Consider the following 12508-nt stretch of genomic DNA (forward strand, 5'->3'; position numbering starts at 1 on the left):
AGAATCCGCCTGCACTTGAGTGTTAACATGCGCTGCGGACAGTCAGTCACCTCAAGACCCAAGATACGTTGTTCCCCTACAATCCGGTTGCATGGGCGTTTGATGGTCAATGATCGTGGCCCTATTGGATTTTAACATGGCACCGGATGCTCGTTCATAAACGTGGAGGACTCGGCGAACCGAATCGATGTCATTGGCGTTTGCTACAAACACACCTACACCATCCGCGTATGCCGCACTGCGGAAGGTGACGCCTGGGAAAGGAACACCATCGACCATCCATCCGATGTCACGCAGCATGGGGTCCAGCGCCAAAGCGATAAAATACACTGACAAGGGACAGCCTTGTCGAACTGATCGTCTGATGGGAATTGGTCGTGATCTGCAGCCGTTCACAATGATTCTGGAATTTGCTCCATCCAAGAAGTGCCGGATGTCTCTTATGAAGTGCTCCCCGAAACCCTTCCGCGACATAACGGCCAGCAGGTAAGGATGGGAGAAGGCACCGGCGAAATCTAGAGATCAATTGAAGCCGGGGTTCGAGCGTCGGCGGTGGGTGAGTAAGACAGCATCACGGTATATAGAAGCAGCGGTGAAGGTGGTTCGATTCGAAACGCCAGTGTACCTTATTCATTACCTGTTTAAGATGTGAAGCCACACTTCGTGCCACCAACTTATAATCAGTGTTAAGAACACGTCCTTAGCCCGACAGTGACCTGTGACCTTTGGATTAAGGACCATACATACAGCTAGAAAATCGGCGGGTAGCTCGCAACCAGCAAACATCTCCTCGCACGTTTTGCAGAAGCGGTCTCCTAACAGGCCGGAAAACCTAGCACTTCGATTAGTGCCGGAATGGCACAATCGAAGGGCGGTATCCTTGCGGAGTACCGCCAGAGATGAAAAACCGCAGTGTCAGGGCCTAAATGCTTGCAGCGTGTGCGCTCCACATGTGGGAGTGACACACGGTGGTGCGGGCCGATATGGCAACAGGCGACCGTCGAAAACATCACAAAGGCAAGTGCCGGAAGGAACGACCAAATACGAGATCACTCGTCAACATCCCAGTACTACCCTCCATGTCGAGGAGTAAACTGCGACTCCCATTTGAACGCCGCTAGCTGCCAGGGCAGTGGAGAAGCCGTGAGGCCGCCCCACAGCAGCGTCAGGCCGGTGCGAGCTATACTGGCGCGAGCTACACCTAGCCGAGTGCTTACATCGTCCACCGCCTACTGCATATGTGTGTGTGCGTGTGTACACACGTATTCTGCGTGCGTGCGGCGGCGACGACGACGACGACGACGACGTTCGCGAGGAGCTAAGGTTATAACTCCAAAAAATTTAATTAAAATTATCTGTGCCCGGACCATAAGAGACGCTAACGAGGCATCCGAAGGCACCGTCCTGTGCCCCCATAAATTACCAGCCTAGCGTAATGCGGCTGCAAGTGCCGTCCGGCTAACCGCAAAAAAAAAAAATTCTTAAGATAATCTTTAATTAATGAAAAGAAATCGTGGTGTGTAAGCAACTAACTACTGGGCACATCAACAACTACGACAAGTTTTGCTACCAGCGGAATATCTGATCACTGCAGAAAGTTAACCCATTTCAGGCTGTGTTTTAATTAATTTTAGGTGGGCCGATCCCGGCGGTACTTCAATGCCGGGCCAACCCGCGACAGAGGTGGAGCAAGCCCCTAGCACTCCGTCATAAGCCAAAAATGAGTGTAATATTCTGGTCGTGTGATGCAGGACGTATCAGATATTAAGCTGATAAGACAAATACTACACTTTTTTCCCTCCTACCTCCCCTATAGACCTACCTTTTCCTCTCCAAAAATGCCACCATCCTCTAGTGTCGACGCAGCACGTAAAGCAGGGTGTTGTTAGTAGCAAGACTTATTGCCATAAACCGAAAATAAAAGCGGAGGCATACTCTGCTATGCCTTGGGGGCGACGACACACTACTCAGAAACACACCTCCCTCTCCAGGTGTGAAGCAAGTGATGATGTTAAAAACTAAATAGAAAGAAATAAATAAAGACAGAAATGAAGGCAAAATAAAAAAAAAACAGCGACGGCAGCACACTCAAACGAAACTGGCGAGATAATCCCATCGCCCATAGAATTAACGAAGTAATAATCCTTTAAGATAGATTATGTGTTTTCCAATTTTCCAATAATTTTTCATACAAGGTTCACACAATTTCCGTGTTACCAATTTCCATATTATCAGTATCATAGAACAGTCTACTCTAGTGATGCCCTGAAGGCCAATATCAAATCTGGGGTATGGGTAAGTCAAGGGTAGTTTGAAAGTCTGAGTGACAAAGATCCAGGGGTACACTCAGGCAATTCTTATACGAGGTGCCTTAGTCAGCCCAGAACACCTTTTGATAACCATGAACCATTGCAACTTTAAGAAATCTTGCAAAAGTAATGGTATATTTCCGGTCAGATTCCGCCAGGCGATGCTGGCTCCAAAGGTAGTCCATGAAAGAGACAGCATCGGTGAGGCAAAGGTCATAGATCGTGAAAATGGTGTGGCCCAAGAGCCACACCATTGCGTTACGTCGTGTTCGTTGGTTGGTCTGAATATCAGGGGTAAGGAACCAGTCGATTGACACATAGTCCAGTGTAGTCCCACCGATCAGCGCTAATAGCACACGTGCAAGGTCCCACACTTCTGTGACGTGAGGGCATAAGAGACGATGCTCTCTGGTGTCTACGTCACCACATCGGCCGCAAGCAGCCGAGGGCCATAGGCGGATGGCCACCAGGCGGTGATTAGTGGGTATTAAATTGTTTACAACGCGATACCATAGCGCTGAAACTTCTGTGGGAAGGGCTGGGTGGTTGATATTAGCCCAAGCTTGGTGTCAGATGACCGACGGTCGTCTGTCCTCCAATTTATGTGGTGTGGGCTGGCCTCGAAGCGCCTAGTAAAGGCGCTTCGATGTGCGTGCCTTGTCGGTGGCCACTGTTAGGACGTAACTTTGATTGAGGTAATAGTCCTTGACTGTCGTCATCCGGAATGGAATATGTGTCAAACATACTGGTGCACGCGCCGATTGTGAGCGATAACGGTCGAAAAGCACCGCTGTTGTACCACCTGGGTCAATCTCACGCAAAGGGGCGATACTTTGAATCAGGATTGCCGCACATTTGCGGGGAAAGTCAATGAGTCCAAGGCCACTATCGACCTTTGGCAGTGTACAATTCTGCGCATCAACTTTGAATAGTGCATGCCGCCACAATAGGCAATATACTGTTTGTGAGATGGCTCTGCTGGTTTGTTTCGGTAGCGTATGGAGTTGTGCTACATACTATGCCCGTGATAGGATGTATGTACTAATCAGTTGGATTCGTTGATGGAGGTCGAGTCGTCGATCAGTGTGACTCATGCAAAATCCTCTGATGCGCGTGAGAATCCGCCTGCACTTGAGTGTTAACATGCGCTGCGGACAGTCAGTCACCTCAAGACCCAAGATACGTTGTTCCCCTACAATCCGGTTGCATGGGCGTTTGATGGTCAATGATCGTGGCCCTATTGGATTTTAACATGGCACCGGATGCTCGTTCATAAACGTGGAGGACTCGGCGAACCGAATCGATGTCATTGGCGTTTGCTACAAACACACCTACACCATCCGCGTATGCCGCACTGCGGAAGGTGACGCCTGGGAAAGGAACACCATCGACCATCCATCCGATGTCACGCAGCATGGGTCCAGCGCCAAAGCGATAAAATACACTGACAAGGGACAGCCTTGTCGAACTGATCGTCTGATGGGAATTGGTCGTGATCTGCAGCCGTTCACAATGATTCTGGAATTTGCTCCATCCAAGAAGTGCCGGATGTCTCTTATGAAGTGCTCCCCGAAAGCCTTCCGCGACATAACGGCCAGCAGGTAAGGATGGGAGAAGGCACCGGCGAAATCTAGAGATCAATTGAAGCCGGGGTTCGAGCGTCGGCGGTGGGTGAGTAAGACAGCATCACGGTATATAGAAGCAGCGGTGAAGGTGGTTCGATTCGAAACGCCAGTGTACCTTATTCATTACCTGTTTAAGATGTGAAGCCACACTTCGTGCCACCAACTTATAATCAGTGTTAAGAACACGTCCTTAGCCCGACAGTGACCTGTGACCTTTGGATTAAGGACCATACATACAGCTAGAAAATCGGCGGGTAGCTCGCAACCAGCAAACATCTCCTCGCACGTTTTGCAGAAGCGGTCTCCTAACAGGCCGGAAAACCTAGCACTTCGATTAGTGCTGGAATGGCACAATCGAAGGGCGGTATCCTTGCGGAGTACCGCCAGAGATGAAAAACCGCAGTGTCAGGGCCTAAATGCTTGCAGCGTGTGCGCTCCACATGTGGGAGTGACACACGGTGGTGCGGGCCGATATGGCAACAGGCGACCGTCGAAAACATCACAAAGGCAAGTGCCGGAAGGAACGACCAAATACGAGATCACTCGTCAACATCCCAGTACTACCCTCCATGTCGAGGAGTAAACTGCGACTCCCATTTGAACGCCGCTAGCTGCCAGGGCAGTGGAGAAGCCGTGAGGCCGCCCCACAGCAGCGTCAGGCCGGTGCGAGCTATACTGGCGCGAGCTACACCTAGCCGAGTGCTTACATCGTCCACCGCCTACTGCATATGTGTGTGTGCGTGTGTACACACGTATTCTGCGTGCGTGCGGCGGCGACGACGACGACGACGACGTTCGCGAGGAGCTAAGGTTATAACTCCAAAAAATTTAATTAAAATTATCTGTGCCCGGACCATAAGAGACGCTAACGAGGCATCCGAAGGCACCGTCCTGTGCCCCCATAAATTACCAGCCTAGCGTAATGCGGCTGCAAGTGCCGTCCGGCTAACCGCAAAAAAAAAAAATTCTTAAGATAATCTTAAATTAATGAAAAGAAATCGTGGTGTGTAAGCAACTAACTACTGGGCACATCAACAACTACGACAAGTTTTGCTACCAGCGGAATATCTGATCACTGCAGAAAGTTAACCCATTTCAGGCTGTGTTTTAATTAATTTTAGGTGGGCCGATCCCGGCGGTACTTCAATGCCGGGCCAACCCGCGACAGAGGTGGAGCAAGCCCCTAGCACTCCGTCATAAGCCAAAAATGAGTGTAATATTCTGGTCGTGTGATGCAGGACGTATCAGATATTAAGCTGATAAGACAAATACTACACTTTTTTCCCTCCTACCTCCCCTATAGACCTACCTTTTCCTCTCCAAAAATGCCGCCATCCTCTAGTGTCGACGCAGCACGTAAAGCAGGGTGTTGTTAGTAGCAAGACTTATTGCCATAAACCGAAAATAAAAGCGGAGGCATACTCTGCTATGCCTTGGGGGCGACGACACACTACTCAGAAACACACCTCCCTCTCCAGGTGTGAAGCAAGTGATGATGTTAAAAACTAAATAGAAAGAAATAAATAAAGACAGAAATGAAGGCAAAATAAAAAAAAAACAGCGACGGCAGCACACTCAAACGAAACTGGCGAGATAATCCCATCGCCCATAGAATTAACGAAGTAATAATCCTTTAAGATAGATTATGTGTTTTCCAATTTTCCAATAATTTTTCATACAAGGTTCACACAATTTCCGTGTTACCAATTTCCATATTATCAGTATCATAGAACAGTCTACTCTAGTGATGCCCTGAAGGCCAATATCAAATCTGGGGTATGGGTAAGTCAAGGGTAGTTTGAAAGTCTGAGTGACAAAGATCCAGGGGTACACTCAGGCAATTCTTATACGAGGTGCCTTAGTCAGCCCAGAACACCTTTTGATAACCATGAACCATTGCAACTTTAAGAAATCTTGCAAAAGTAATGGTATATTTCCGGTCAGATTCCGCCAGGCGATGCTGGCTCCAAAGGTAGTCCATGAAAGAGACAGCATCGGTGAGGCAAAGGTCATAGATCGTGAAAATGGTGTGGCCCAAGAGCCACACCATTGCGTTACGTCGTGTTCGTTGGTTGGTCTGAATATCAGGGGTAAGGAACCAGTCGATTGACACATAGTCCAGTGTAGTCCCACCGATCAGCGCTAATAGCACACGTGCAAGGTCCCACACTTCTGTGACGTGAGGGCATAAGAGACGATGCTCTCTGGTGTCTACGTCACCACATCGGCCGCAAGCAGCCGAGGGCCATAGGCGGATGGCCACCAGGCGGTGATTAGTGGGTATTAAATTGTTTACAACGCGATACCATAGCGCTGAAACTTCTGTGGGAAGGGCTGGGTGGTTGATATTAGCCCAAGCTTGGTGTCAGATGACCGACGGTCGTCTGTCCTCCAATTTATGTGGTGTGGGCTGGCCTCGAAGCGCCTAGTAAAGGCGCTTCGATGTGCGTGCCTTGTCGGTGGCCACTGTTAGGACGTAACTTTGATTGAGGTAATAGTCCTTGACTGTCGTCATCCGGAATGGAATATGTGTCAAACATACTGGTGCACGCGCCGATTGTGAGCGATAACGGTCGAAAAGCACCGCTGTTGTACCACCTGGGTCAATCTCACGCAAAGGGGCGATACTTTGAATCAGGATTGCCGCACATTTGCGGGGAAAGTCAATGAGTCCAAGGCCACTATCGACCTTTGGCAGTGTACAATTCTGCGCATCAACTTTGAATAGTGCATGCCGCCACAATAGGCAATATACTGTTTGTGAGATGGCTCTGCTGGTTTGTTTCGGTAGCGTATGGAGTTGTGCTACATACTATGCCCGTGATAGGATGTATGTACTAATCAGTTGGATTCGTTGATGGAGGTCGAGTCGTCAATCAGTGTGACTCATGCAAAATCCTCTGATGCGCGTGAGAATCCGCCTGCACTTGAGTGTTAACATGCGCTGCGGACAGTCAGTCACCTCAAGACCCAAGATACGTTGTTCCCCTACAATCCGGTTGCATGGGCGTTTGATGGTCAATGATCGTGGCCCTATTGGATTTTAACATGGCACCGGATGCTCGTTCATAAACGTGGAGGACTCGGCGAACCGAATCGATGTCATTGGCGTTTGCTACAAACACACCTACACCATCCGCGTATGCCGCACTGCGGAAGGTGACGCCTGGGAAAGGAACACCATCGACCATCCATCCGATGTCACGCAGCATGGGGTCCAGCGCCAAAGCGATAAAATACACTGACAAGGGACAGCCTTGTCGAACTGATCGTCTGATGGGAATTGGTCGTGATCTGCAGCCGTTCACAATGATTCTGGAATTTGCTCCATCCAAGAAGTGCCGGATGTCTCTTATGAAGTGCTCCCCGAAACCCTTCCGCGACATAACGGCCAGCAGGTAAGGATGGGAGAAGGCACCGGCGAAATCTAGAGATCAATTGAAGCCGGGGTTCGAGCGTCGGCGGTGGGTGAGTAAGACAGCATCACGGTATATAGAAGCAGCGGTGAAGGTGGTTCGATTCGAAACGCCAGTGTACCTTATTCATTACCTGTTTAAGATGTGAAGCCACACTTCGTGCCACCAACTTATAATCAGTGTTAAGAACACGTCCTTAGCCCGACAGTGACCTGTGACCTTTGGATTAAGGACCATACATACAGCTAGAAAATCGGCGGGTAGCTCGCAACCAGCAAACATCTCCTCGCACGTTTTGCAGAAGCGGTCTCCTAACAGGCCGGAAAACCTAGCACTTCGATTAGTGCTGGAATGGCACAATCGAAGGGCGGTATCCTTGCGGAGTACCGCCAGAGATGAAAAACCGCAGTGTCAGGGCCTAAATGCTTGCAGCGTGTGCGCTCCACATGTGGGAGTGACACACGGTGGTGCGGGCCGATATGGCAACAGGCGACCGTCGAAAACATCACAAAGGCAAGTGCCGGAAGGAACGACCAAATACGAGATCACTCGTCAACATCCCAGTACTACCCTCCATGTCGAGGAGTAAACTGCGACTCCCATTTGAACGCCGCTAGCTGCCAGGGCAGTGGAGAAGCCGTGAGGCCGCCCCACAGCAGCGTCAGGCCGGTGCGAGCTATACTGGCGCGAGCTACACCTAGCCGAGTGCTTACATCGTCCACCGCCTACTGCATATGTGTGTGTGCGTGTGTACACACGTATTCTGCGTGCGTGCGGCGGCGACGACGACGACGACGTTCGCGAGGAGCTAAGGTTATAACTCCAAAAAATTTAATTAAAATTATCTGTGCCCGGACCATAAGAGACGCTAACGAGGCATCCGAAGGCACCGTCCTGTGCCCCCATAAATTACCAGCCTAGCGTAATGCGGCTGCAAGTGCCGTCCGGCTAACCGCAAAAAAAAAAAAATTCTTAAGATAATCTTAAATTAATGAAAAGAAATCGTGGTGTGTAAGCAACTAACTACTGGGCACATCAACAACTACGACAAGTTTTGCTACCAGCGGAATATCTGATCACTGCAGAAAGTTAACCCATTTCAGGCTGTGTTTTAATTAATTTTAGGTGGGCCGATCCCGGCGGTACTTCAATGCCGGGCCAACCCGCGACAGAGGTGGAGCAAGCCCCTAGCACTCCGTCATAAGCCAAAAATGAGTGTAATATTCTGGTCGTGTGATGCAGGACGTATCAGATATTAAGCTGATAAGACAAATACTACACTTTTTTCCCTCCTACCTCCCCTATAGACCTACCTTTTCCTCTCCAAAAATGCCGCCATCCTCTAGTGTCGACGCAGCACGTAAAGCAGGGTGTTGTTAGTAGCAAGACTTATTGCCATAAACCGAAAATAAAAGCGGAGGCATACTCTGCTATGCCTTGGGGGCGACGACACACTACTCAGAAACACACCTCCCTCTCCAGGTGTGAAGCAAGTGATGATGTTAAAAACTAAATAGAAAGAAATAAATAAAGACAGAAATGAAGGCAAAATAAAAAAAAAACAGCGACGGCAGCACACTCAAACGAAACTGGCGAGATAATCCCATCGCCCATAGAATTAACGAAGTAATAATCCTTTAAGATAGATTATGTGTTTTCCAATTTTCCAATAATTTTTCATACAAGGTTCACACAATTTCCGTGTTACCAATTTCCATATTATCAGTATCATAGAACAGTCTACTCTAGTGATGCCCTGAAGGCCAATATCAAATCTGGGGTATGGGTAAGTCAAGGGTAGTTTGAAAGTCTGAGTGACAAAGATCCAGGGGTACACTCAGGCAATTCTTATACGAGGTGCCTTAGTCAGCCCAGAACACCTTTTGATAACCATGAACCATTGCAACTTTAAGAAATCTTGCAAAAGTAATGGTATATTTCCGGTCAGATTCCGCCAGGCGATGCTGGCTCCAAAGGTAGTCCATGAAAGAGACAGCATTGGTGAGGCAAAGGTCATAGATCGTGAAAATGGTGTGGCCCAAGAGCCACACCATTGCGTTACGTCGTGTTCGTTGGTTGGTCTGAATATCAGGGGTAAGGAACCAGTCGATTGACACATAGTCCAGTGTAGTCCCACCGATCAGCGCTAATAGCACACATGCAAGGTCCCACACTTCTGTGACGTGAGGGCATAAGAGACGATGCTCTCTGGTGTCTACGTCACCACATCGGCCGCAAGCAGCCGAGGGCCATAGGCGGATGGCCACCAGGCGGTGATTAGTGGGTATTAAATTGTTTACAACGCGATACCATAGCGCTGAAACTTCTGTGGGAAGGGCTGGGTGGTTGATATTAGCCCAAGCTTGGTGTCAGATGACCGACGGTCGTCTGTCCTCCAATTTATGTGGTGTGGGCTGGCCTCGAAGCGCCTAGTAAAGGCGCTTCGATGTGCGTGCCTTGTCGGTGGCCACTGTTAGGACGTAACTTTGATTGAGGTAATAGTCCTTGACTGTCGTCATCCGGAATGGAATATGTGTCAAACATACTGGTGCACGCGCCGATTGTGGGCGATAACGGTCGAAAAGCACCGCTGTTGTACCACCTGGGTCAATCTCACGCAAAGGGGCGATACTTTGAATCAGGATTGCCGCACATTTGCGGGGAAAGTCAATGAGTCCAAGGCCACTATCGACCTTTGGCAGTGTACAATTCTGCGCATCAACTTTGAATAGTGCATGCCGCCACAATAGGCAATATACTGTTTGTGAGATGGCTCTGCTGGTTTGTTTCGGTAGCGTATGGAGTTGTGCTACATACTATGCCCGTGATAGGATGTATGTACTAATCAGTTGGATTCGTTGATGGAGGTCGAGTCGTCGATCAGTGTGACTCACGCAAAATCCTCTGATGCGCGTGAGAATCCGCCTGCACGTGAGTGTTAACATGCGCTGCGGACAGTCAGTCACCTCAAGACCCAAGATACGTTGTTCCCCTACAATCCGGTTGCATGGGCGTTCGATGGTCAATGATCGTGGCCCTAGTGGCATTAGCACCATTTTGTTGGATTTTAACATGGCACCGGATGCTCGTTCATAAACGTGGAGGACTCGGCGAACCGAATCGATGTCATTGGCGTTTGCTACAAACACACCTACACCATCCGCGTATGCCGCACTGCGGAAGGTGACGCCTGGGAAAGGAACACCATCGACCATCCATCCGATGTCACGCAGCATGGGGTCCAGCGCCAAAGCGATAAAATACACTGACAAGGGACAGCCTTGTCGAACTGATCGTCTGATGGGAATTGGTCGTGATCTGCAGCCGTTCACAATGATTCTGGAATTTGCTCCATCCAAGAAGTGCCGGATGTCTCTTATGAAGTGCTCCCCGAAACCCTTCCGCGACATAACGGCCAGCAGGTAAGGATGGGAGAAGGCACCGGCGAAATCTAGAGATCAATTGAAGCCGGAGTTCGAGCGTCGGCGGTGGGTGAGTAAGACAGCATCACGGTATATAGAAGCAGCGGTGAAGGTGGTTCGATTCGAAACGCCAGTGTACCTTATTCATTACCTGTTTAAGATGTGAAGCCACACTTCGTGCCACCAACTTATAATCAGTGTTAAGAACACGTCCTTAGCCCGACAGTGACCTGTGACCTTTGGATTAAGGACCATACATACAGCTAGAAAATCGGCGGGTAGCTCGCAACCAGCAAACATCTCCTCGCACGTTTTGCAGAAGCGGTCTCCTAACAGGCCGGAAAACCTAGCACTTCGATTAGTGCCGGAATGGCACAATCGAAGGGCGGTATCCTTGCGGAGTACCGCCAGAGATGAAAAACCGCAGTGTCAGGGCCTAAATGCTTGCAGCGTGTGCGCTCCACATGTGGGAGTGACACACGGTGGTGCGGGCCGATATGGCAACAGGCGACCGTCGAAAACATCACAAAGGCAAGTGCCGGAAGGAACGACCAAATACGAGATCACTCGTCAACATCCCAGTACTACCCTCCATGTCGAGGAGTAAACTGCGACTCCCATTTGAACGCCGCTAGCTGCCAGGGCAGTGGAGAAGCCGTGAGGCCGCCCCACAGCAGCGTCAGGCCGGTGCGAGCTATACTGGCGCGAGCTACACCTAGCCGAGTGCTTACATCGTCCACCGCCTACTGCATATGTGTGTGTGCGTGTGTACACACGTATTCTGCGTGCGTGCGGCGGCGACGACGACGACGACGACGTTCGCGAGGAGCTAAGGTTATAACTCCAAAAAATTTAATTAAAATTATCTGTGCCCGGACCATAAGAGACGCTAACGAGGCATCCGAAAGCACCGTCCTGTGCCCCCATAAATTACCAGCCTAGCGTAATGCGGCTGCAAGTGCCGTCCGGCTAACCGCAAAAAAAAAAAATTCTTAAGATAATCTTAAATTAATGAAAAGAAATCGTGGTGTGTAAGCAACTAACTACTGGGCACATCAACAACTACGACAAGTTTTGCTACCAGCGGAATATCTGATCACTGCAGAAAGTTAACCCATTTCAGGCTGTGTTTTAATTAATTTTAGGTGGGCCGATCCCGGCGGTACTTCAATGCCGGGCCAACCCGCGACAGAGGTGGAGCAAGCCCCTAGCACTCCGTCATAAGCCAAAAATGAGTGTAATATTCTGGTCGTGTGATGCAGGACGTATCAGATATTAAGCTGATAAGACAAATACTACACTTTTTTCCCTCCTACCTCCCCTATAGACCTACCTTTTCCTCTCCAAAAATGCCACCATCCTCTAGTGTCGACGCAGCACGTAAAGCAGGGTGTTGTTAGTAGCAAGACTTATTGCCATAAACCGAAAATAAAAGCGGAGGCATACTCTGCTATGCCTTGGGGGCGACGACACACTACTCAGAAACACACCTCCCTCTCCAGGTGTGAAGCAAGTGATGATGTTAAAAACTAAATAGAAAGAAATAAATAAAGACAGAAATGAAGGCAAAATAAAAAAAAAACAGCGACGGCAGCACACTCAAACGAAACTGGCGAGATAATCCCATCGCCCATAGAATTAACGAAGTAATAATCCTTTAAGATAGATTATGTGTTTTCCAATTTTCCAATAATTTTTCATACAAGGTTCACACAATTTCCGTGTTACCAATTTCC

General features: G+C 49.2%; 4 pseudogenes; all 4 read right to left on the reverse strand.

The window, feature by feature from the left end:
* Positions 1-1629: 1629 nt before the first annotated feature.
* On the reverse strand, positions 1630-1840 carry LOC124769459 (annotated as a pseudogene).
* A 3210-nt stretch (positions 1841-5050) lies between these two features.
* On the reverse strand, positions 5051-5261 carry LOC124769460 (annotated as a pseudogene).
* Positions 5262-8470: 3209 nt separating this feature from the next.
* On the reverse strand, positions 8471-8681 carry LOC124769461 (annotated as a pseudogene).
* Positions 8682-11912: 3231 nt separating this feature from the next.
* On the reverse strand, positions 11913-12123 carry LOC124769462 (annotated as a pseudogene).
* Positions 12124-12508: the final 385 nt, after the last annotated feature.

The sequence above is a fragment of the Schistocerca piceifrons genome, unplaced genomic scaffold, assembly GCF_021461385.2.
Source record: "Schistocerca piceifrons isolate TAMUIC-IGC-003096 unplaced genomic scaffold, iqSchPice1.1 HiC_scaffold_701, whole genome shotgun sequence".
Lineage (NCBI taxonomy): Eukaryota > Metazoa > Arthropoda > Insecta > Orthoptera > Acrididae > Schistocerca > Schistocerca piceifrons.